Source organism: Pinus tabuliformis, chromosome 1_1, assembly GCF_031772625.1.
Source record: "Pinus tabuliformis cultivar Carrire ecotype Pingquan chromosome 1_1, CPIR1, whole genome shotgun sequence".
Taxonomy (NCBI): domain Eukaryota; kingdom Viridiplantae; phylum Streptophyta; class Pinopsida; order Pinales; family Pinaceae; genus Pinus; species Pinus tabuliformis.
In genome coordinates, this window is record NC_142297.1 from 441,298,199 (window position 1) to 441,324,638 (window position 26,440).

At 37.6% G+C, this 26,440-nt stretch overlaps 1 pseudogene; it reads right to left on the bottom strand.

Annotated features, from left to right (window-relative positions):
• Positions 1-22,817: 22,817 nt before the first annotated feature.
• LOC149213629 (cation/calcium exchanger 4 pseudogene) lies at positions 22,818-23,694 on the bottom strand (annotated as a pseudogene).
• Positions 23,695-26,440: the final 2,746 nt, after the last annotated feature.

The following is a 26,440-nucleotide window of genomic DNA, read 5'->3' on the forward strand; positions in this document are numbered from 1 at the left end:
CATCTTATAGGACGTCAAATTATAGGCCTACTGCAGAGTATAAAGTAGGACGTAAAAATCCATTGGATTGTTCTTTGAAATAACTTTCCAATAGTGTGTTGAAGTCCCCAAAAGGCCTCATGGATCACAATGTATTTCTAGTCAAATTTAGGTTCCCAAAGTCAAAGTTGCAGAGCTAAATGCTAGTGGAGGACCCTTTGGAGCAAGTTTTGTTTGGCGGTATTTCCAAACAAAGAAGAATAGGTAACCGAGTTGCTAAAGGAGAGGACTAGGAAAACTTGGGAAGACAGAACAATAGAAGAAAGCCTTTTTACTGGCCCATAGGTGGACCCAATGCATAAATCATTTTGACAGACTCTTTCTCGAAAGGTTCAAGGTTGGGTGCAAAGGGAACTATAGGGATGACACAAGCTAGGGATGATGTCATGCTTGTGGGTGTACCCCGGAAGCTTCATAGCATGCACAAATTGAAAACCCAGGATGCTGAATGGTTGGGAAACGTGGCAGCAACACAATAATGGAGAATAGTGAAGGCTCAAAAGCTTGAATCTTCTGGTTTTTCCTTTGAAATTTTAACGAAGGGGTTGGTCGAAAAACATAAGGCCTGTGACCCTTTTTCTATCTCCTCATGGTAGCTACATAGTAAAATTATAATGGCCATTGATGAGGTCAACATGATGTCAATATATGGGACATGTGGCAGGAATATTCAACATTTTTGGGTTTCCTAATGGGCTAAATGTGGGTAACACGTGTCACCACTCAAGCGACGCTATGTGGGGCTAAGGATGCAAGCATGACATCATCCCCAAGCCTTTATCCCAAAGGTTTATCAAAGAGTATAGGCAGAAGTAGTGGGCTGGCTTAGCACTGGACCAATGTTGTAGAGCACAGGGCAAATGAAAAAGGCTCTGGTCAGACCCATGAGACACATCATCCCTCGGGCATGACCCCAGAGGAAATAAAAGGGGGCAAGGGAGAAATCATTGGGATGACACTGTCGGGACACATCAACGTGTATGGGAAGAACCACAAGACAATGGAAGAAGAGGAAGGGAGACCCCACTAGACACGTAAGCCCATAAGGATTACCCCAGAAGAAAACATAGGCACATTGGAGATATGATCGGGATAATAGATCCAAGAGATAGATTTTTTGCTGGATTTTGACAATTCCATCAAATGATTGAAAGCATGCCCAAGAGCTTACTTTACGAAGGTTTCATGTGTTAGACAACTATGGCCCTTTGGGCCTATTTCGATGAAAATGTGTCGAGACAAGAAGGTTTCGGTTAAGCCTAGGACATAGTTTTGTGTTGTTGTGTGACCTTGGGAACGGAAGGCAAACACGTGGTGTTTGAACCATCAAGGGTTGTATCTCAAAGTGACCTAGATGTAGTTTTGTGTGTGGTTGGTGACCAAGAGGGAAGAGAAAGGTAAGCCTTCAGGGCTTAAAGGTAAAAGGGCATGCATAGAAGATTAAAGGCTATGGTTACAAAACTTGGTCTTATGGGCCAAAAGGACCAAAAATTGTAGAATTAAACTAAAAGGTTTGGTTCAAACATATTTTTCCATCCCTAGTCTTCCTTGCACGACATGAAGAATTAAATGAAAGGAATGACCAGGTGCCCATTCCGTGAATTAATAAGAGTTGTAGTGGCCAAAAATTCATACATAGTAGAGTGATAATGTTTCCCATACACATTTTGATTAAGATTTAATTCTGAGTATGGAAGAAAACTTTGAAGTTTTATAGAATTAATTATGTTGTAGAGGCTAAGTATTAATATGTGTCAGCAAAATGGAGACCATACACGTGCCAGAGGTTGAGTGAACCTGTCCCATATGCAAGCTTTTAATTGAATACCAATGTGCCACAATATGATTTAATTGTGGTGGTTGATGAGATGACAGGGAATGTTGTGTATTTTGTTTGTGGTGAACAAAAGGGCTCTAAAAACATTGAGCCTTGGGGGAAATATTATTGTTTGCAGAGTGAAGAGTGTGAGGGGTTGTAAGTAACCAAGTGTGAGAAGAAGGATAATGGTGGTAGAGAGTTGATAGTTATACATAGTGATTAAGGGTTGAGACTATAACTGATTTAATAGTAAATTGTGTAATGCAAAGAAGGACTACAGAGCAAAGAGAAAGGTGGTGTGTGTAATAAATGACCAGGTTTTATATTTCTATGCATTTGTATAGGCATTTGTTTTCTCCATTTGAAAATTGTATTAAAAGTAGAACAGGTGGCTAGAGTAGGTGGTAGCCTGCATTCATAAGAGTTCAATTCCTCTTGGCAAGTAGTTCCTTACTATCTTAAAGGGGGTTGGAGCCTCATGTGAGTAGGTTCTCACAAACAAATTGATGTAATTAAGTAGGAGCTTAAATTACATCATAATAACAAACAGATATGTGGTTTTATTCATTTGAGTTTAGACGTAAAAATACTTATGTCAATAGGTGTATGCTACTCAATTGATGGATTGTGTGTTCATGTGAATGGTTTACATGGATGCATATGTATTGTATTGAGAATGCTCACATAAGTAATTGCCATGAGTGACATAAAATTAAAAATTCATCTTCAGATTCAAAACCTTCATAAATTATTGATTCACCCCCCACCCCCCCTTAGTAATTCCTTATTCCAACAATTGGTATTAGAGCCAAGTTCCTTCAGGAATAGTTTAACCACTGGAAGGTAGATCTATAAGGAATCATGTCTAGACAAGAGAGTCATTATGCTTACTTAAGTAAGATATCAGTCTTTGATGGGACAAGCTATGCCTTTTGGAAAGTCGGGACTGAATCCTATCTCATGTCCCTAGGGGTAGATGTTTAGAGCTTTGTGTTGGTAGATTATGTTGTCCTTGCAATCCCTGCAACATTTGTAGATGGCAAAAAGGTGTACGGAAATAATGTAAAATCCAAGAATGTCATTCTCTTCGGCCTTAGTCAATCTGAAATTGTAAAGGTTATGCATTGTAAGTCAGCTAAGAAAGTATAGGACATGCTTAATCAAAGTCATGAAGGAGATGAGAAAGGTAAGCATGCCAAACTTCAAACCTTCAGAATGAGGTTTGAGATCTTAAGAATGAGTGAAGAAGAAAGTATAACAAAGTATTTCCTCAGAGTTAGTGAGGTAACCAATATGATTAGAGGACTTGGTGAAGTTATCCAAGAATAAGTAATTGCTTAGAAGGTTTTGAGATCTCTGCATATGAGATTCAATGCTAAGATCTTAATCACCAAGGAAATGAAAGACTTGAAGAATATCACAATGGACCAATTATTTTGTACCCTAATAGCATATGTGATGAGAGTAGGAAAACATAATGTTGAACTAAAGGAGGCAACTTTCAAGGTGTTTAAGAAGGCTAAGAAGCACAAGGATCACCCGGAATTTTCCAGTTGTGAGTTTGATTAGGAGCTAGCTCATTTTTCCAGCAAACTAAAGCATGGATCAGGGAAGTAAAAAGGCAAGTTTCCCTTCAAATGCTTTGATTGTGGAGGACTTGGAAATTTTTCATCCAAGTTCCCTTACAAAGAAAATTCAGAAAAGGAAAAAGATCAAAATCCCAAAGACAAAGCTCAGAAATATCAAAAGAAGAAGTTTTGCAAGAAGGAGTGGCTCTACTCCAAATAGGATGGCATTGCACTAGAATTAGATAGCGAGGATTCTTCATAGGGTGAGTCAAATAAATGTCTACTTTTGGCACTTGAAGCTAACTCCAAGAAATAAAATGTCACGAACTCCAAAGAAGAAGAAGAGGAAGGAATAGTGGACCTTGAATGGGAGCTCATCAGTTCTATTGATGAGTTAAAGAAGGTTAGAAAAAGGAAAAAGAAACTAAAAGAGAAGATGTTGTGAGTTGAGGAAGGTATGTATAACTCAGACAATGAGGAATTTGTTTATCAAAGAGAAAAATTTGAAGAACCCATTAAAAGTAAAGACAACTTAGCTCTATGATTAGAAGAAAAACAAAAAACATGTGAGAATCTAGAGGAGGAGAAAGGACTCTTAAAACAAGAGTTGATGAAGAAAAAGGAGGAAATGAACTTTGAAATAGGTAAAGGAGAGATTGTGTCCCTCAAATTCAAGTTAGAGGAAGAAAAACGGAAGGAAGAAGTTCTTAATGATTTGATTCTTGAATGGGAAGAGAACTATTAGAGTCTAGAGGTATAAATTGTCTCACTGAGAGTAGATCTTGAGAGATTAGAGACCGAGAAGGATTTGGATAACAGTTTTGCTAAAGGGACGAGAAATTTAAACCATATTCTTAACAATCAAATGTCTCTAGAGAACAAGACAAAACTGGGATATTCTGGACCATAAGAGTCTTCTATGAAAAATATAAGCTTTAGGTCCGCAAGATTTGAAGAACCCCAGAGATATGCGAAGGTGCTTCAATGAAGAATCAATGAAGAAAAACAAAAATAAAACCCAAGAGGCAAACAACATTGGAACAAGAAGTCTAACTTAGCAAAGGACTCACACCAGAGAAAAATGAACCATTCAACAAGACAACAAAGGTACCTGCAACCGGCCTACACTCGTAAACACTTCAATTTTAGGTACCTAAATTTTCTTTATGGTTATTGCTATAAATTCCATATCTTTGGACATAGAGCTATTAATTGTAGAAGAATCAAAGTTAAAAGAGGTGAAAATTTAAGATACAAAAATTATCATATTTTTAGTTCTCAAAACTCACTTCCCAGGAATAAGAATCCTTTCCACCCCTAATGGATGAAGTTGAATGCTTTAAATGTAATAATTTTGGGCATAAGGCTAGTAAGTCCAAACTCAAGTTTGATTATGCTTCTAAATCTCAGTTTTCTTGACATATATCCTTTCCAAAAGTCTACAAGAAGAGTTGGAAACGTAAGAATGAGAAAACAATGGAGTGTGGACTTGGTCTATCTGCACTTGATCAAGAAAATAGATGGTATGTGGATAGTGGTTATTCTGATCACATGAATAGGGATAAGAGTAAATTCTTGTCTCTAAAGGAAAAGGACAAAGGGAATAATGTCACTTTTGGAAATAATGCTCCAACTAGAATTAAGGGAAAGGGCATAATAAGACTTGATAGAAAAACCAATGCTCAGAATGTGTTGTATGTGTAAGGAATCAAGTAAAATCTACTCAATGTGATTCAAATGTTTGATGATGGCTACAATGTGACCTTTTGATTTAAAGACTGTGAGATCCAACAGGAAGAAAATGGTAAGCTAGTGGGAAAGTAAGTAATGACTCACAATAATGTATATTTGTGTGATGACTCCAAAGTGAGCTATTATCTGAATAAGACAAATCATACTTGGTTGTGGCATAAGATACTTGGTCATATAAATTTTGACAGGTTGATAAAAATCAGCAAACTAGAAACACTAAGAGAATTGCCAAGATTGTCGAAGCTTCATGACTCAATTTGCAAGCCTTGTCAATTTGGTAAGCTGGCAAGGACTCAATTCAAGACAAAGGAGTTCTCAACCTCTAAATATCTAGATTTGATTCACACTGATATCTATGGCTCAACTAAGACAAAAATACCAAGAAGAGAAAGATACTTTATTATGTTTATTGATAACTTTACTAGAGCCATGTGGATAATTCTTTTGAAAGAGAAATTAGAAGCTTTGAAAAATTTCAAGATATTCAAAGCTCAGTTGAGAATGAGAAATATATAAAGATAAAATTCTTAAGATTAGATAGAGGTGGAGAATTCACTTCAAGAGAGTTTGAAGAGTATTGTAATGAGCATGGAATAAGGAGGCAGTACTTAGTGGCTAGAACTCCACAACAAAATGGAGTAGCAGAGAGGAAGAACATAAAAATTCAAGAGATGGCTAGAGCTATAATTGATGAGGTAGATGTACCACACACATTTTGGGGAGAAGCAACACAAGTAGCAATATATTTAGAAAACAGAGCACAACTCAGGCCTAATAGTGATAAGACTCCTTATGAGTCATGGAAAGGGAGACCAGCATTAGTGAAACACTTCAAGGTGTTTGGGAGAAAATACTTTATCAAAATAAATGATAAAATATTGGGAAATTTGACTCTCGAGCTGATGAAAGTATGTTCCTTAGATACTTAGTCAAATGAAAAGGTTAAAAGTGCTTTAACAAGAGAAAAAAATGGTTTAATATTGCATTGACATCGTAGTGGATGAAATAATACCATGATCAAAGCTATCCAAAGAAAATGTAAGCTCAAATGGATAAGGAAGTTCACCCACCAGATTCTTAGACCAGAATGAGGCAGAGGAAGATGATGAAGATAAAGAAATGAGTACAACACCAAGGCCCAAAACTCCTTCCAGGTATGTGCATAAACAACATCTAGAAAGTCAAATTATTGGTGATCAAAGACTTGAATTTCAAAATAGAAGGGAGTTCCTTGGTAGTCGAAGTTGCACTAACCTTACCCTGCTGTCACAAATTGAGCCTAAAAATCTCAGTTAGGAAAGTGAAGATAAATCCTAGGTGAAAGAAATGAATGAAGAATTAGATTAGATTAATAAGAATGACACTTGGGAGCTTGTTCCAAGATCCAAAGAGAAAAATGATGTTATGCTCTTAACCTGCGAGAAGATGCTAGAATGCCAAATATACAAAGAAATACAACCCAGAACACAAAACAAAATGAGAAAAACAACAAGTATTTTATTATTCAGAGATGAAAGCAATGTTCACTTACCTCTTCAAGGGGGCAACCTCCAGCAGAGCAGAGCTCGATTACAAAATAAGACACGACACTCCTCAATGGGGAGTCTCTATTCTTTATATAGGATTCATACATGCAATACCATGGGTCAGTACCATGGTTCTCTCAATGCCATAGCCCATTTGCAACTAACAGTGGTCCCTTTATTAAATCCATTTCAACCACTTACAATTATTAATACAGGATTTATTGATTATTTAACTAACTATTACTATTACTCGACCCTATTACATAAATAAAGGGGTTAGGGTCGGACCCTAACATGCCCTCCCCCATAAAAAGCAGCCTTTTCCTCAAGGCTAAAGCTATGGAAACTGCTGAAGAATAGTGGCTGGTTCCCAGGTCACATCTTCTGGAGTGGTGTCTTTCCACTTGACGAGGACTTCCTTGATATGCGGCCATGCAGATGTCGTTCTCGCATGTCGAGGACCTATTCAGGTTGGAGCTAGAGTGAACCCTGTTCATCCAATTTAGGTAGACTAGTTTGAATTATGCAATTGTTCCCCACCACTTTCTTGAGGCATGATACATGGAAGACGGGATGGATTTTTGAAGTTGGTGGCAAGGCTAGCTTGTAGGCTACTGTTCCAATGTGCTGAAGTATTTTATAAGGTCCATATAATTTTGGAGCTAATTTCTGACAACCCTTGTCTTTCAGTGATTTTTGCTTGTATGGTTGCAGCCTCAGGAATACCTGATCCCCTTCTTGAAATGTGCGCTCTGAACGATGTTGGTATGCGTGTTGCTTCATGCAATTCTAATCTTGATGGAGATTATCTTTGAGACAGGATAGCATGGTTGCATGATTCTATAGGAGTTGATCTACTACGTGCACCTTAGAGCACCCAGGGATATAAGAAGTAGGTGAAGGTGGGAGTTGACCATACACTGCTTCATATGGAGTCATCTTTTTGCTGCATGATAGTTAGTATTATACCACCATTCAGCTAGAGGTAACCACTGTACCAATTGATGTTGCTTTTCTGAAGTGAAGCACCTTAAGTAGGTCTCCAAACATTTTTTGACTACTTCAGTTTGACCATCAGTTTGGGGATGATAGGAAGTACTTAGTTGGAGTTGGGTGCCTTGTAGATTGAAAAGTTCTTTCCAAAAGTTACTAGTGAAGGTCGGGTCACGACCAGACACAATGGAAGTGGGCATGCCATGCAGTTTGAAGATCTGGTCCATGAAAGATTGAGACACCAAAGTGGGGGTAAATGGGTGGGGTAGGGCGCAAAAATGAGCATATTTAGAAAGTATATCCACAACCACCATGATGACTGACTTGTTTCCTGACTTTGGAAGACCAATAATGAAATCCATAAAAACATCCGTCCATATTGAGGCAGGGATGGGCAATGGTTGTAAGGTGCCTGGGGACTTGAGTGTTCCTCTTTTGTGGCATTGACACACATCACATTCAGCTACAAAAGTAAGAATGTCAGTTTTCATGCCTATCCAAAAGAAAGAAAGACGAGTGCGAGCATAAGTCTTCTGAAAGCCTGCATGGCCTGCAGTGGGAGATGAGTGCAACTCTGCCAAAATGCACGTTTTTAGGGTGGATGTCGGTGATATCACTACTCTATCCTTGTAGCGAAGAATATTATCCTTCCAAGAGTAGCCCATGGTGGAATTAGGATCTGCTCTCAAGTTATTATTGAGTTGGGAGAGAGAGGGATGTGAAAACCACTCCTTACAGGCTTCTTCAATCCAATCTGGTATGGGAAGAGAGATTGATAGTAGGGTGCTTTCATCCTCAAATTCGCGTGATAAAGCATACGCTACTACATTTTCGCGCCCTTCCTTGTAAATTATCAAATAATCATATCCCAGCATTTTGGCCAGCCATTTATTTTGCTAGGGTGAGGATAGACGTTGCTCCAAAAAAATTTTGAGGCTTTCATAGTCTGTGCGGATTTGGAAACGTCACCCCAATAAGCATGGTCGCTAGGTATCTACTGCATGTAAGATGGAAATCATCTCCTTCTCATAGGTAGATTGTCCCAGATGTTTCCCACTTAGTTGTTGGCTGGTGAAATCTAAGGGTCGACCTTCTTGCATTAAGACAACACCAATACCAGTACCTGAAGCATCACATTCAATCACAAAAGTTTTGGTGAAGTCGGGTAGTGCCAATACGGGAGTGGAACACATGGCCTGTTTGAGAGCCATAAACGCCTGTTGTGCTTCATCAGTCCAGAGGAATGAATTTTTCTTGAGAAGGTTAGTGTGCCCATAATTGCGGACAAATTTGCGATAGTAGCCTATGAGACCCAAGAATCCCCTCAAACTCTTCAAGGTTTTTGGTTGGGGACAATCCTACATTGCCTGTATCTTTTTGGGATCCACCTGGACACCTTCACGACCCACAATGTGACCCAAATATTTGACTTCTTCCATGCCAAAAGAGCACTTTGACAATTTGACAAATAATTTATGCTTCCGAAGCAGTTGCAAGAGCAGGGCTACATGCTAAACATGTTTTTCCCAGGTGAGGTTGTAGATGAGAATGTCATCAAAGAAAATGAGGACAAATTTTCTGAGATATGGTTTGAGCAGGTGATTCATGAGGCTTTGAAAAATGGATGGGGCATTACAGAGACCAAATGGCATGACCAAGAATTCATAAATGCCTTCATGAGTTTGGAAAGCAGTCTTGGGAATGTCTACTTATTTCATGCATATTTGGTGATAGCCCGAGCGAAGATCTAGCTTAGTAAAGAATTGAGCACCATGTAGTTCATCTAGCAAATCATCAATAATCAGGATAGGGAATTTTTCTTTGACCGTGAGCTTGTTGAGGGTCCTGAAGTCTGGAAACATGCTCCATTCCCCATCTTTCTTGAGCACCATGACCACTGGTGATAAATAAGGACTGATGCTAGGACGAATGACACCGACTTCCAGGAGTTCCTTGATGATTTTTTCAATTTCATTCTTTTGGGTGAAAGGATATCTATATGGGTACACATTCGGTGGTTGTGCCGCTAGGACCAAAGTGATGCTATGATCATGTTCCCCTCTAGAGGGTGGAAGCTCTTTAGGTTTGTCAAAGACCTGCTGGTGGTGGTTTAAGACCTGTTGCATCTCAGGATGAATATGAAGAGTAGTGGGCTCGATGGCCTGGATGGCATTAAATTGGGTGATAACTCCATGATGGCCCTTTTTCAAAAAAAATTCCATTCGATACGATCTGATGATAGAAGGAGCACCTGCCTAGAGTCCATGGAGGGTATGCATGTGGTCATTCTGCTTAAAACTCATATATAACTCCTAGAAATCCATTTTGATTGGGCCTAGTGTGCGAAGCCATTCAGCACCCAAGACAATGTCACAACCACCCATGTTGATTGCAAACATGTGGGTCTTTAGGTGGTAGTCTCCCATCTGAAGTTTGATATTTTCGCAGTGGCCTTCACATTTCATTGTCTCCCCATCAACAATCTGGACTTGGAAATTAGAGACTGCCCTGACAAAACAATGAACAGCTTCGATCACTCTCTTATGGATAAAGTTATGAGTGCTGCCACTATCAATCAATACTACTACAGGGTGATGTTTAATAAAACCTCTGATTTTGAGAGTTTGGGGCGCAGAAATGCTTGCCAAAGCATGTAGCGAGATAACTGGTTCTTCTGGTGTAGTTGGGAGCTCATTGTCCTCCTAGGTGTCCTCAACTTCCTCCTCTAGTCCCTCAAGGGGCGGGGCTTCCTCAGATGAGCTATGATCAGTAACATCAATTTGAAATAATTTGGGTTCCTTGCATTTATGCCCCAGGGAGTATTTGTCATCACAAGTAGCACAATCCTTGTTTTCTTCTTTGAACCATTTCTGCTGGGGAAATCTTTTGAACCTTAAGTTTTTGGGTAGTTCCCTGAGCCTGGGTGGTTCGTCCCTTGGCTATGAAATTTGGACGAGGCGATTGGGCAGCTAAAGCACTTTCCACTTCGATAGCCTTTGTGCAAGCGTCCATCCATGTAGGTGGGTGGTGCATCTGGACATGGGCTTGGATGGCTTCTTTGAGACCACTTATAAAGCATTCCAAATAGAATTCATCTCCCAGACCTTCTGTGTGGATGGCCAATGTCTCAAAGGCTGAAATGTAGTCTTTTACTGTGTCTGTCTATCGGAGCTTAGTAAGACGACCCACAAAATTAGATTCATGGTTAAAGCGATCATAAATGGATTTTGAGAACACCTGCCAAGTAATTTTCCCGGGATAGCATTTCCGATGCCACTGCCACCATTGCCATCTCTCTTGGTCCAAGTAAAGGGCTCCCACACGTAGTTTAGTTTCATCATCTAGGATATCATTCAGAATGAAAAATTGGTCCATTTGTGCTACCCATACTGCCGGATTAGAGCCATCAAATTTATACATGTCCAGCTTGGGTGGTCGAGGGTGGGAATGTTGGTGATTTCCATGGAAGTGAATATGATGGCTAGATTCTCCTTCAAGGTATTCATTAATACCATGTGCCTCTGAATGCAACCCCAACGTGCTCCTTTTGAATGTGTCCATGAATTGCTGCATCTGGTCCACTATGTTCTTGAAAGAAGCCAACTGTTTTTCAAGGCTCTCGATCTTCTTGTTGGTCATGGCCTTAGCTCTGGTTTATACCATACACAAATCCTGGTCACTTGTTGTCACTTTGAAAAAAATTGGGACCGCTCGAAAATTGAAGCTGACAAGTGAATGGTACCATGGCGATCAGCTCGTCGTCCTGATTCTTATGGGCTAAGTCTATTTTTACTCTAAATGGAGTTTTACTCCCTACTTATCAATACTGCAGTGGCCAATTTCCAGAAAAGTTGATCCTACCCAATGTCCCGTGAGAATCTCCCTAGGGTATAGGAACCACAAGCCTCACTGCACAAATGGTCAGATCTGCCTGTGAAACCCCCAACTGCTGAATGTGAGTTGGACTGTGGCAGCGACAGAACCCCAGCTACTAGATCTGAATGGTACTGTGGCGGTAGAACCTCAACTAGTGGATCTGATTGTTGCGGCGGCGACAGAACCCCAACTGCTAGATCTAATTTGGCAAAGAAGATAATGGGCGATCTTCAGAGAGTCGAGGGAACTATGGTCTCAAGGAGTGTCAAGTGCTACAGATCACAATATACATAAGGGTCCAACAATAGTACTCGGCCCAATATTTCAGGGCACTAACTAAGGAGGATCAACCATCCCCTTAGTTGTACTACCCAACTACCCTATCGTACGTGCGAGTAATCTCCCTGAGCACTATTCTCGGTGTACTATAGCAGCAAGACAACTGATGGTTTATTTAAGGCGACGTTTGAGGTGAGCCTAGGGGGATTCCGATATACCTAGAGGGTAAGTGGAAGATAGTCCATGCGTGGTTCTGTTTAATGCGCTACTACTCAAAGGGGTACCCACAGGGGTTACAAGGGAGTCCAACAAGCGTGACCACCTCTTGTATTTCCTGCGTGCATGCTTCCCCAAATCTGCAAGTTTATGTGCTCAACAATAGATCTTGTGGTTTAAAGACGTCGGAACACGTCTCTAGCCTAAAAAAATTATGCCAAAAATGGAGATACCACCAGCCCTAAAAAGGTCTTTGATACCACTTGTTATGCTCTTAACCTGCGAGAAGATGCTAGGATGCCAAATATAGGAAGAAATAAAACCCAGAACACAGAATAAAATGAGAAAAACAACAAGTATTTTATTATTCAGAGATGAAAGCAATGTTCACTTGCATATTCGAGGGGGCAACCTCCAGCAGAGTAGAGCTCGATTACAAAATAAGACATGATGCTCCTCAATGGGGGGTCTCTATCCTTTATATAGGATTCATACATGCAATACCATGGGTCAGTACCATGGTTCTCTCAATACCATATATCTAATACCATGGCCCGTTTGCAACTAACTATGGACCCTTTCTTAAATGCGGGTCAACCACTTACAATTATTAATACAGGCTTTATTGACTCTTTAACTAACTATAACTATGACTCGAACCTATTACATAAATAAAGGTGTTAGGGTTAGACCCTAACAAATGCTATAGGCATTAAATGGGTCTTCAAAAAAAAGTTAAATGAGAAAGGCCAATTGATAAGGAACAAATGTCTACTAGTCTATAAAGGGTATGCTCAAATAGAAGGGATATATTTTAAATAAATCTTTACACCTATAGAAATATTAGTATTCATCATAATGTTTCTTGTTTTTTCTAGTCATAAGAACATCAAGGTATATCAAATGAATCTAAAATCAACCTTTCTCAATGGAGATATGGTAGAAGAAGTATACATCAGGCAGCCATAAGGATTCATGCTCTCAGAGAAAGAAGATTATGTTTGTAAACTAAAAAAGGCTCTATATGGGCTCAAGAAAGCTCCTAGAGCTTGGTATGCCTGGTTGGATAAATACCTCCAACAACAAGGCCTCAAAAGAGGCACTACAGATAACAATCTATATATAAAATCTGAAGATGATCACTTGTTGATTATGGTGGTTTATGTAGATGACATAATCTTTGGAAGCGACTTGGAGTAGTTGGGACACCAATTTGAAAACTATATGCAGAAAGAATTCGAGATTTCCATGATAGGAGAGGTATCCTTCTTTATGGAGTTACATAATTCTCAATCAAACAATGACATATTCATCTCCCAATACAAGTAATTGAGAGAAACAATAAATACATTTGAATTGGAAGAATGCAAGTCATTTTGTGCCCCTATGGTTACTGCTTATAAGTATGGTAAAGAATATGAGACACCTCTAGTAAATCAGACAGTCTATAGATCAATGATTGGAAGCGTGTTGTAACTCACAACCTCAAGACCAAAAATCATGCTAGTAGTAGGTTTTTCTGCCGGATTTCAAGCCTTCCCTCGTGAAATCCATATCAATGTTGTAAAATAATTTTCAAGTACTTACAAGGCACAACAGACTGTGGTCTATGTTATGCTAAAAGAAGAGATTTCAAGTTAAAGGCTTATACTAATGCTAATTGGGCAGACAGTCTTGATGACAGGAAAATCACCACTAGAGTAACATTCTTACTAGGAGATAGTTTAGTGTCTTGGATCAGTAAAAAACAAGACTCAATCTCATTATCAATAGCTGAAGCAAAATAAATTATTGTTTCCGCATGTTACATACAAATATTGTGGATGAAGCAGACCTTAAAGGACATCAAGGTAAACTTGAATAATTCAATTCCAATAATGTGACAATACTAGTGTTATCAGTGTTTCTAAAAATGTTGTTATGCACTCAAAGACCAAGCACATTCCCATCAAGTTTCATTTCCTAAGAGAACAAGTTGTTGCTAATTTTTTTTGACTTGAATATGTGACCACTAATGATTATCTTGCAAAAATATTCACTAATTCACTGGCACGAGAACCCTTTGAGTATCTATAGAAACAAATACGAGTTGCGGCTCCTCCACCAAATAGGCTCAAATTTAATATGCCTTGGAAGCTACTCAGCCTAGTGGATCATTTGAAGAGGAGGTTGAAAAATGTCAAGGGGAGATTCTTCCATTGGATACATCATTTTCCATTGATGTCAAAGGGGGAGAAGAAGTCATGAGGAGTATAGAGAAAAACCATGTTTGGTTTCAGGGGGAGTTTGGTTTGTTTCCGTTAATGCCAAAGGGTGATATTTTTTAGCATAATGTTGGCATTGATGTCAAATGAGAAAGGGAGACAAATGCATGGTGTCTCAAGCTCACGGAGACTCCCATGGTTGTTGTAGTATTTTGTAGAGAGTCATCATAGTATAAGACTTATTGGAGAAGCCATAATATTATGACTGTGATGGTTAGGAGTCTCAGGTTTTGAAGGCATTTCTTCCTCAGGAGATCAACTAAGATGCTATAGGAAATGGCATATTTGGATTTTTCTTGGAAATAGCTTTCCAATGGTATGTTGAAGTCCCCAAAAAGCCTCCTAGATCAAAACTTACTTTTAATCAAAGTTAGGTGCCCCTACGTCAAAGTTACAGAGCTAAACGATGGTGGAGGACACTTTGGAGCAAGTTTTGTTTGACGAAATTCCAAACAAAGTGGAACAAGTAGCAAAGAAACTAAAGGAGAAGACCAAGAAAACATGGGCACACAAAAGAGTAGCACAAATACTTTTTATTAGCCCAGAGGCAGACCCACTGCACAACTCATCCCGACAGACTCTTCCTTGGAAGGTTCAAGGTTGGGAGAAAAGGGAATCATAGGAATGATACAAGCTAGGGATGATGTCATCCATGTGGGTGTACCTCAGAAACTTCATAGCGTGCACAAATTGAAGACTCGGGATGGTGAACAGTCAGGAAAATTGGTAGTAGCATAGCAATGGAGAGCATTGAAGGCTCAAAAGCTTGAATCGAGTGGTTTTTCCTTTGAAATTTTAAAAAAGGAATTGGTAGAAAAACACAAGGCCTGGGACCCTTTTTCTCTCTCCTCATGCAAGGTATGTGGAAGCATTACAATCATTGTATTTTTTAAGGATTTAAATATTTTCCTATATATAGTATTGTAGGCGACTATTCAGGTTTGAAAATTCATATGTAGAATGTGGGTAAATATTCAATAAAAAACATGTAATTTACTATTAAAATTGGTAAATTTTTGGCGAACATCATCCATTTAATAATATATATGTAAAAAATAGGTGAATTTTTAACCAAATTGTGAATATGTTTTTCAGAAAATGTCCAAAATATAGCCCATTTGCGAAATTTCGCCCCTAAAATTTTCCCTAATTGTAATGGTCAGTGATGACATCAACATGATTTCAATAGAGGTGACATGTGGTAGGAAGATCAGGTGTTTTTGGGTGGCCTAATGGGCTAAATCCAACTGACACATGTCACCACTTAGGAGGCACCACATGGGGCTAATGACATATGGATGATGTCATCCTTGAGGCTTTATCCTAGAGGTTTATTAAAGTGCACAGGTAGAAGTAGCAGGTTGACTTGGCACCAATCCAATGGAACTGAGCATAAGGCCAATGAAAAAGGATCCGGGTGAACCCATAAGACACATAATCCTTGAGGCATGACCCCAGAGGAAATAAAAAGGGGAAAGGAAGAAAGTACTGGGGTGACAATGTCGGGACACATTGACATGTATGGGCATAACCATAGTCCAATGAAAGAACAGCAAGGGTGACCCTACTAGACATGTAAGCATGTACAACTTACCTTGAAATAAAACAAAGGTGCACTAGAGATGTGGTTGGAATAAAAAATCTGAGAGATATATTTTTTTCCGGCATTTGACAATTTTGTCAAATGATGGAAGGCACACCTAGAAGCTTATTTTGTGAAGGTTTCACATGTTAGAAAATCATGGCCCTTTACGCCTATTTTGATGAAAAAACATCAGGACAGTAAGGTCTAGATTAAGCCTGGAATAAGGATCTGTGTTGTAGTGTGACCATGGGAGCAGAATGTGAATGTGTGGTGTTTAAGCCCTCGAGGGTTATAGCTCAAAGAGACCCAGATGTAGTTTTGTGTGTGGTTGGTGACCAAGGATGCAAATAAAGGTAATCCCCTGGGGCTTAAAGGTAAAAAGGATCTCATAGAAGATTAAAGGTTTTGGTTACTACACTTGGTCTTATGGGCCAAAAGGACCACAAATTACAGAACTAAATTAAAAGGCGCGGTTCAAGCATATTTTTCCATCCCTAGTCTTCCTTGCACTAAATGAAGAATTAAATGAAAGGAATGCTTAGGTTCCCATTCCTTTAATTAATAAGAGTTACAGTGGTCGAGGAGTTGTACAGAGAAGAGTGATAATTCTGCCCATACACAGTTTGGTTGAGAGTTAATTCGTAGTATGGAAGAACACTATGAAGTTCAATCACATAATTAATTTTGCCGCACAGGCTAAGTATTCAAATGTGTCAACAGAATGAAGACCATACATGTGCTAGAGGTTGATTGAACCAGTCCCATAAACAAGATTTTAATTGAAGAATATTGTGCCATAGTATGTGTTGAATGCGGTGGTTTATGAGCTGACAGGGAGTGTTGTGCACTATGTTTGTGGTGAACAAAAAGGCTTATAAAACATTGAGTCTTTAGGAGATAATTATTCTACGTAGAGTGAAGAGTGTGAGGGGATATAGGTAACCAAGTGTGAGTAGAAGGGTAATGGTGGCCAAGAGTTGATATTTATACAGAGCGATTGAGGAATGAGGCTATAGTTGATTGAGCAGTAAAGTGTGTAGTGCAAAGTGTTGAGAATTTAATAGGGAAATGAATATGTTAATCTCTTAACTTGATAATTGTTTGTGTTACCTTTTACTTATTATATTTTCTCGTTATTATTCCAATGTGAAATACATCAAATAGCTACCAAAACAATAAGAACAATGACACAATATATAGGCTACAAGCCAGGGCCAAAACCCCTCCTCTTGAGGGGAAAACCTGTAAATCTCTTCTTATATATTAGATCTTTCAATTGAAGAATACCATGACCTAGAGACTCAAAAAAATACCCTCCAAGATCAAGTTTACCACAACCTTCTACTGCAATATCTTCGACCTCCCAGTAGATCTGAAATTCTACTCCCCAATAACTACTACAATTATTGTTGCTTCTCTTGGAGAGTTCGATCTCCCTATAATAGCCTTACTCTTGATTTTGTTTCCTTAACTTGAGTCCTAGGGCTAGTAAGGTTCCCTAAGAGACCTCCTCTTGCTTGCCCTTGTCTTCTGCTTCCAAAATCGAATCCTAGAAGATCCCAACGCAGAATCCCTAACTTCAATCTTCCCAGAAAGATAGATAAGACCAAAACAAAACACTTCGACTTCTTTGACTTCCTCTTCTTCACACTTCCTTCTTCCACTTCTCCTTCTTTTGCTTCTTCACATATCAAGAGAGTGAGTGGGTGATCCAAAATGAGGATGAGTTCCTCTTATATATAGGCTTCTTCAAGGGTGGACGTCGCTCTTCATGTAGGTCAACTTGATAGCTCCTTAGGCTGAATTGATCTTGGAAGTATTTTGACACTTTCAAGACAAAATAAATTTTCCTTTACAATTACAATGTGACCATTTTCCTTCCATATATGATAATGACTCTATACCTAGGACAAACCCTAGAAGCACTCAATGGGTGCTTCACCTATAAAATAAAAGAACTTGAGCATGAAACCCATGCTCCAATAATAATAATAATTTCCTTTTCATTTTTTATTTACAAGAATATGTTTCATACTTATGAAGACCGATCCTAGTTACACATTTTTCAACACAAAGAAGGATTGTAGAGCAGAGAGGAAGGTGTTGTGTGGAAAAATTAATCAAGTTTAATATTTTTGTGCATTTATATAGGCCTTTGTTTTCTCAATTTGAAAATTATATGAAAAGAAAAACATGTGGGTAGAGCAGGTGGTGGCCTCCATTCATAAGAGGTTGGTGCCTCTTGGCAAGTAATGACTTGTTATCGTAAAGGGGCTTGGGGCCTCCTGTGAGTGGGTTCTCACAAACAACTTGATTTAATTAAGTAGGCGCTTAAATTACATCATAATAACAAATAGATTTGTGGCTTACTCCCTTTGGGTTTCCACGTAAAAATACTTGTGTCAATAAGTGCATGCTACTTAATTGATGGATTGTGTTTTCATGTGAATGGTTTGCATTGTTTCCTATGTATTGTATTGAGAATGCTCACATAAATAATTGCCAAGTGTGATAGGAAATCAAGGATTGAGCTTAAGATCCAAAAACAAACCTCACTAATTACTGATCCACCCATGCCCCTCTTAGTAATTCCTTATTCCAACAATGCAAACATTGTCATCATTCTTTCAAAATCTAATTATGAGCCTAAATATGTGGTCCAGATTGAGGTTAAGATCCAAAAACAAACCTCACTAATTCCTGATTCACCCCAGCCCCTCTCAGTAATTCCTAATTCCAACAATGCAAACATATTAATCATTGATTCAAAACCTAATTATGAGCCTAAATATGTGGTCCAGAAAAAACAAATAGTGATTGTTCATGATGCATTGTTGAAGTGGATATATTTTATTTTTGGGTAAAGTGAAACAACATATACAAACTAAACACAAAAAAATAATTCCAAAAACATGCTCAAAAGATAACCCTAAATCCTATTCCAAATATGCCCAAATATATGGTGAAAATGTAGGTACCAATAAGCATGCAATTATATTGGAACCCCGAGGCATCTCTCCAAAGAAATTATTGGCATATTTGAGCCAAAGAAATATTTTCCACCTGGCTTGTACGTGTCTGGCAATGAAGCTACTGGGGAATTGAGTCACGAAAGAAGTGAGATAGGCTTAAGCAGGTAGATCAACTCCTGTTGAGATAAACCAACATTAGATGAGTGTACCAATAATAATACAGAAAATACCAACATTTCCTTGACAAGACAAATCCAAAATGTGTAGAGCGGATTAAGGGTTCCATAATGGTAACTTGTGTAACATAACTCCAAACGAAGAAGTACAGTGATCAAGTGGCATTGTATCTAACGAATAGGGGAGAATTCAATTAAGCTAGTAAGATAGATTTCGGGTGATTTTTCATGACAACCCAAAGAGAAAAGTGATTGGTAATAATATGTTTATTGTATTAAGGAAACTTGCAGGCTTTGATGCTACAAGGTAGCATGTAAATAGGAGAGGATATCAACATGTTATCCAAAAAAGTGTTGAGTGGAAGAGATATTGCTTAGAGTTGTCGGAGGATTCCCTCTATTATTTGACATCTAACCAATAAGTGTGGAGTGTGTACTCTAAAGTGTGCTTTTTAGTTAGTTAAATATCCTTTGGGGAACGATCCTTATTGGCTAGAAACTTTTGGCTAAGGAGATGTATTTGAGGGACTTTTATTCCAACAAAAGCACCCAGGGCTTGCACTTGGTCTTGTCTTCCTGCATAGGGCAAACCACTAAGGCTCAGTTGAATATGAGGCATCACAATATAGCACAAAAAATTGGCTTTGTTAGTAGAGCAACGCATTTTTGGCAGGTTTGAACCCAAGTCTTTGTAAAGAAGACTCACTTGATTTACTGCTTGACCACAACCTGCTTGACAATGACTTAAGTATTTTGTTATATTTGTAATGTGTAAGGAATTTCATCCCTAGTAAAGTAAGGAATTTGATCCCTGGAAAAGTCTTGTGCTAGCTAATTATCTAGACCTTGAGTCTTACTAGCTTCGGAGTGTACCTTGCTAGTGAAACTAGTTTTTCCAGTTATTCTGATTACTTTCTTTACTAGCTAGAGTTTTTCCAGTTATTTTGATTACTTTCTTTACCAGCTAGAGTATTGTAAGTCCGATGATTGTAATGGTTGTTGATATTTCCAATATTCTAGATATTGTATATGTAGATAATGAATCTTAAGGTTTTCTAGAAATGGCGTTGGAACTTATATATTGGGCTTGTTTCTCTCAGTACTATTTTTATTTTTCTTCAGTACAATGACCAACAATAAAATGGTTATCGAACACTTCAATATTATGTGAATTCAACAAGCACTCTGAATGTTCTCATTGATTTTCCCAATGGTAATTCTGATTTTTCTAGTTATTCTAATTGCTTTCTTTACCAATTAGAGTATTGTAAGTCCAACTATTGTAATGGTTTTTTTGAGAACTCCAATATTCTAGATATTGTATATGTAGATAATGGATCTTAAGGTTTGCTATAAATGGTGTTAGAACTTATATATTGGGCTCCTTTCTTTCAATACTCTTTTTAGTTTTCTTCAGTACAATGACCAATAATAAAATGGTTGTCGAACACTTCAATATTCTATGAATTCGACAAGCACTCTGAATGCTCTCATTGATTTTCCCAATGGTAGTCTTGTAGTGGATTAAAAAATAAAATCCAAAAACAATACTCATGAATGATTGGTGTTATGAGGTGGCTTTAGGACCATACACTTTAATGGGATTAATCACTAATTGAATATCTAGTAATTTGCATGATTTGTTAGAATTAAATTATTGGGTAAAAACCATTCCTATTTCACTAGATGTGTGCTTGTCTGATGTGGCTTTTAGGAGATGTAAAATCAATGTTGTAAGTTTTTTTTTGTTGTACATGAGATGAATGAGATGGGGATTTCATAGCAACTGATGACGTTTGTGCATTTGAGATGGAGATTTCATAGTACCATCAAGTTTTACTTCATGGTACTAATTGGAATTTGGGTCGAGGACACAACACTGTAATAGTGTGATGAAAGTTAGACAACAAAAAGAAGTGCATTGACAAATCATTGAGCATGGGGAAAAGGATACTTAAGAAAACAAATAAAATATCAAACTCGTAATTATTTTCAAGAGAGCATAGAGAAGTAATAGTTGATGGTTTTCCAAAGATGAAAAATGTAGAAACCCAAATATATTCCCAAGTTGAAGAGGTCATTAATCCCTGTGTGCACATGATCTTGAGTTTGACAAATAACTAACTCACCTGATCGATTGGATGAACTGAACTTGTTTTTGGGGATTAGCTCCTTGTTACATGGATTTTGTTGGACTTACCATGAAAGTGTAACACTAATTAAGGAAGAGTGGATAATTATTTAAGTGGGAGATAAATGGGTGTTCAATTAATCGATGGCATCATTGAAAAGGACAGGGCATTTTAAAGATTTTAACTTTGAATATGAGCACAAGGTTTCCTTTGCAAAAGAAGTAGAATAACGAGGAGATTACACAAATAAAGTATAATAATATAGAAGTGGTTGTAGAGGAGAAACAAGTAGGATTTTCTAGGTTTTATTCCATAGTAGCTATTGTCATCAGGTAATGCTTGAGGGACTTTGAGATTTTCTTTCAAACAAGGCTTCCTAGATGTTATGGATGCAATATGCCAAGTAAGTGCTCAGGGGATGAATAATGATCAAATTTCCATTACAAACAAAATTGATGAAGGATTTTCCTTAAAGATGTATAAACTTACAGACATGGAAAGTTGGCTATAGAAATTCTCTGAGAGTGAAGAAAAGCTTTGGATTAAGGCCAAATGCTAACCTATCTAGGCATAAAATTATGTAATTATACCTAAGAGTTTTTGTGTTTTGAAAATTTTTAACTTTTTAGTTGTATATTTGAACTTGAAAAATCTTGAATTTTTGACTAGTTGGTTAATATGCAATCATAAACTGAGCACAAGGAGGATTGAACCAGGATTGAGATAGATAAGGACATATTATAAGAGAGTGACGACTACATGTAGGTCACAATGACTAATGCCAGTATAGGATGACATTATACAAGTACATATTATAATCTATTATTAACAAAGCTTTTCATCAAACAAGTAAATTGAAAACTCATGGAGCTGGAGTGTTTTATGCTAATTGGATTGACTATAGATTGAAGTGTGGAGATGCAGATTGACATTGTATTGTACTGTCTCGATGTAAGCATAAATTTTGACTTAGAAGCTCAGGTCAGTGGCTTAACAAAGCTTATAAATTTTTGATTAAGAGTTGGGAGAGTAGATTGAGGTGTGATATGCTTGTGTCGGTATCATCAATAGTAATTAACTATTGTAAATTATGGATTAAGTAAACATATAAGATGAATGGGTTTGTACCATGAAGAGTTGAATTCGTTTATGTGATAAAGAGATGACGTGAGAACAAAATGGAGATGGTATGTATATGTTAGGTTATGAGAAATAGACTACAAAAAATAATGGTTAGATCTGTTAGAAGATTCTGAATATTACGATTTATCTAATATGTTGGTGATGGAGTAAACATATTATGCCCTAGATGATATCTATATTTTGTTCTATTTTGTGTACAGACGCTATATTTATGGTGAAATCTCTATACTAACTAGTGGACAAACATCAATGTTAAGGGTTAAGTAAATTCGTGTTGGGGTCTTAACTGGTCAAGGCAAACTCCATCCTAATCCAAAATTAACTTGATGTTATTCTAACCTAAACCTAGGCAAATATTTGGGAAAGATGATGGAACTAAATGGTAGAAGGAAGGAAAGATGAATACATTTTTCCTTGGATTATTTGAAATTTGTACCAAATTAAATGTTTTGGCCTTTAGTATTTTATAATTTTGCACTATATACATTGTAGAAAGAAAAATAAAGAACACCTTATTCGATAATTTTCACTGTCCTCACTCCATCCCCACAAGGGCCTAGTCTCTTATATTGTCTTTGACAATCCCCGGTTTGAGAAAATAGTTACATTTGATGCCCACATCCACTGAGGCAATGAAGTCTCCAAGCATCCATGACTAGCAACCAACACTGTAGTTAACTCTAAATCCAACAAAGTACTATACATGGAATCATCTTCATCTTCACAATTGAGAGGAATAATACTTCCAGGGAAAGACTTCATGGATGTCATTGAATCCCACTTTAATTTTTGGGTTTGTTTCCTCATAAACTGATTTGCTGCGAGAGTGAATGTATATAAGATGTATACTGAAATAAAATCTAGTGCTCCCCACAAATTAATATTTCCAATGAACAAAATCAGAGACAGTGAAGCAAGGGTCAATAGGAAGAAACAAATTTCCCGTATAAAGCTTTGGTGATCAATCTGTGCATGTGAACTCGCAATGAATAGAGAAACCAATCCAACCACTACACAGGTAATAAAAATTGCTCCTCCTAAAACAATATTGAGTCCCACCTCACTAGCATCAACCCACATAAAAGAAACAATACTTGCAAACATATGAGGTGCTCCATTTCCAAGAGGAAGAAGAGTAACTTTGGCCACTGTTGGTGGTAGCTTCAAAATCTTAGACAATTTCTCTAAAAATCAACAAAACTAATCTGTCACAGTGTTACCCAACATATAGAATAACACAACGAGCTAGAGAGCTAAGATGACAACTAAATATGGGCCATTTGTCACATGTGAATTAGAAAAATGATATGTACTAAAATGCTCCCCCAGATGTGCACTGCTTGTGGGCTTCCATATCTTGTGTGTTATTTCAATCCTGCACATAGAGAATTAGACTAAACATTTTGTATAATTTCCAAACCATTTGGTAGAACAAGGCTTGTTTCTGACGAGTTTTCTGTTACAGGGTGTTGTTGCTTATTAGCTAGGATTTTAGCCAAAATTCCTTAAAAATTAAGGCTTGGTTATGATGGGTTTTGAATAGGAATTTTCGACCTGTTGCAGTCTATATCCGAAACTGAATCATCTCTATTAAATATCCATTTTTGTGATGCTTTTGGGCCACTGTTATATTCAAATCTCTTCGACCTCCATCTAAAAGAGGATTTTGAAGAATCCCCACAAAGGGAAAGAGGGGATTTCAAAAGGTTTTTTGCGGTTAGAAAGAAAAACAATAGAAAAAAACCCTAGATTATATAGTATGCGAAAGTGTTTTCTTAGTTTTCCCAAACCTGGTTTTGCCATAATTTTCACTCAAAAAACCAAATTATATTTTCCCAACTCTACTAATACAATTTGGGTCATCGATTTTCTGTATTTTCCACAAGCTTGATGAGGAATTCAACCTTCGAAGGAAAAATATTTGGGAATTTCTATTCTCCCAACCCATAACAACCATTATTTAAAAGGATAACATATGTTTTTTCTAGACAGAAAATGCATACGGGTGCAAAATTCTGATCATGGGCATAGATGAAACGGAAAAAACAATAAAAAGGGTACCTAAATTTGACTTGCAGTCATTGATTTAGTGGGTTTTGCATCAAATATTGTCATTGGAAAGTTCATGAAGACCTCTTTCCCCATTTATTGTCTACCAAAAAATGGCTCTTACATGTTTAATACTAAATACGGAATCTGATAAAGAATGCCAAAAAAACCATGTTGCTGTGATGGCGTGAAAGTCGGTCACCCTTTCCATTTATTCCGCGAATTTCAAAGATGGAGATGGTTTCCGTAAGTCAAACACTTCGTGAATCAAACACCCTTGTACCACATCCTAAAAATGATGCAAATGAAGATCTTTGTCAAATTATCACAATCTTCTACAGTAGCCATCGTAGTGATGGAAGATGAAGCCTAGACTTCATAAAAGTAATGGCTACCTGTAATATCAACATTTGGCATGGACCTTGACTCTTGAGCCTTTCTTACTAGTGAAGAGAGTGGGGACACGATTTCGCTGGTCTATCGCTTAGTCAACTGCCAATAGAGACGGTATTTTTCACTATCCATATGCCACGTGGCCATTTTTTATTAGGAGAAGGATGACGAAAATAATCACTGGCCATTGGTTGGCGTGAACAATGTCTTCTCACCCTAACCCCGCAGTGAAAAATGTCTTCATCATAATTATCATGGACACCATAAATAACAAGCACAAACCAAAGAGGGCCTACAAGGCATAACACTAAAATCATTGATGATGTTAATAACAGAGTGGAGAAGGATGCCATCACATCATACCGAGAACTTCCAAATTAGCAGAATTTAATAAATAAAATTAGCCTAAGACAATGACTAAGAGTAAGACCTAATATCTGTAATTATCATGGACACCATAGATAACAAGCACAAACCAAAGAGGGCTTACAAGGCATAACACTAAAACCATTGATGATGTTAATAACAAAGTGCAAGAGGATGCCATCGCATCATACCGAGAACTTCCAGATTGGAAAGATTTTGGGCACATGTAATGCATTATAAACCACTTCGGTCACACACACATAATTAGAAGGAGAGTCTTAATGTGGAATTAGATCCCAACATAAAGATAAGACACTATATGGATGTGGAATCAGATGTCCAACCATGGATTCTTAAGATAAATCCAGATGAGGTTTTAGTATTCAACTTTTCATTCCAACTACATCACATGCCTGATCAAAGTGTGTCTAGAAAGAACCCATGTGACCAAATTCTTAGGATACTAAAATCTCTCAACCCTAAAGTAGTCACAGTAGTAGAACAAGAGGTTAACACTAATACTACACCTTTCTTCCCCTGGTTCATGGAAGCATTAAACTATTACTCATTAGTGTTTGATTCTCTAGATGCTACACTTGAAAGGGATAGTAGAGATCGTATGAATGTTGAAAAACAATGCCTTGCCTGAGACACAGTGAACATAATTTCTTGTGGGAGAAAAGAAATGATTGAGAGGTATGAAGTTACAGGAAAATGGAGAGCTAGAATGAATATGGTAGGCTTTACTGTGTATCATCTCAGTGCTAATGTTAAGGACACAGTTAAATCTTTGATCCATTTATCATAATGGAATAGCTACAAGACTAAGGAAGGAGTAGCTATGTATTTACTATTTTGGATGGTTGGACAACATTCTCATTACAACATTTGCTTTGCATTGAGAAGCATTGAGAAGCAAGGGTTGTAAGAATGTTCTTGTGTGATAAATTCTTACAATTTGTCAATTCCATTGCAGAAAATGCATCTGACTTTCATGTGTGTCAAGGAAGAGTTTAGAAACATGAGACAATAACTTATTATACGAGTAAAAGATGAAACTAATTTAAGGAAATAGTGGTTTTTACCCATCCTGTTCAACCAGGGATAATCCTGCCAATTATTCATTTTTACTTTTCTTCTTTATTTAGGTAGAGAGGAAAATGCCAAGGCTTTCTAAAATCAGTGATATGCCTCCCTGCACAGTGGGTAATTGGATAGAGACAGTTGAAGGAAAACAGTACAAACAACAAATGGAACTGCGACTGCCAAATTAAACAAAGAAATCTAAAAGA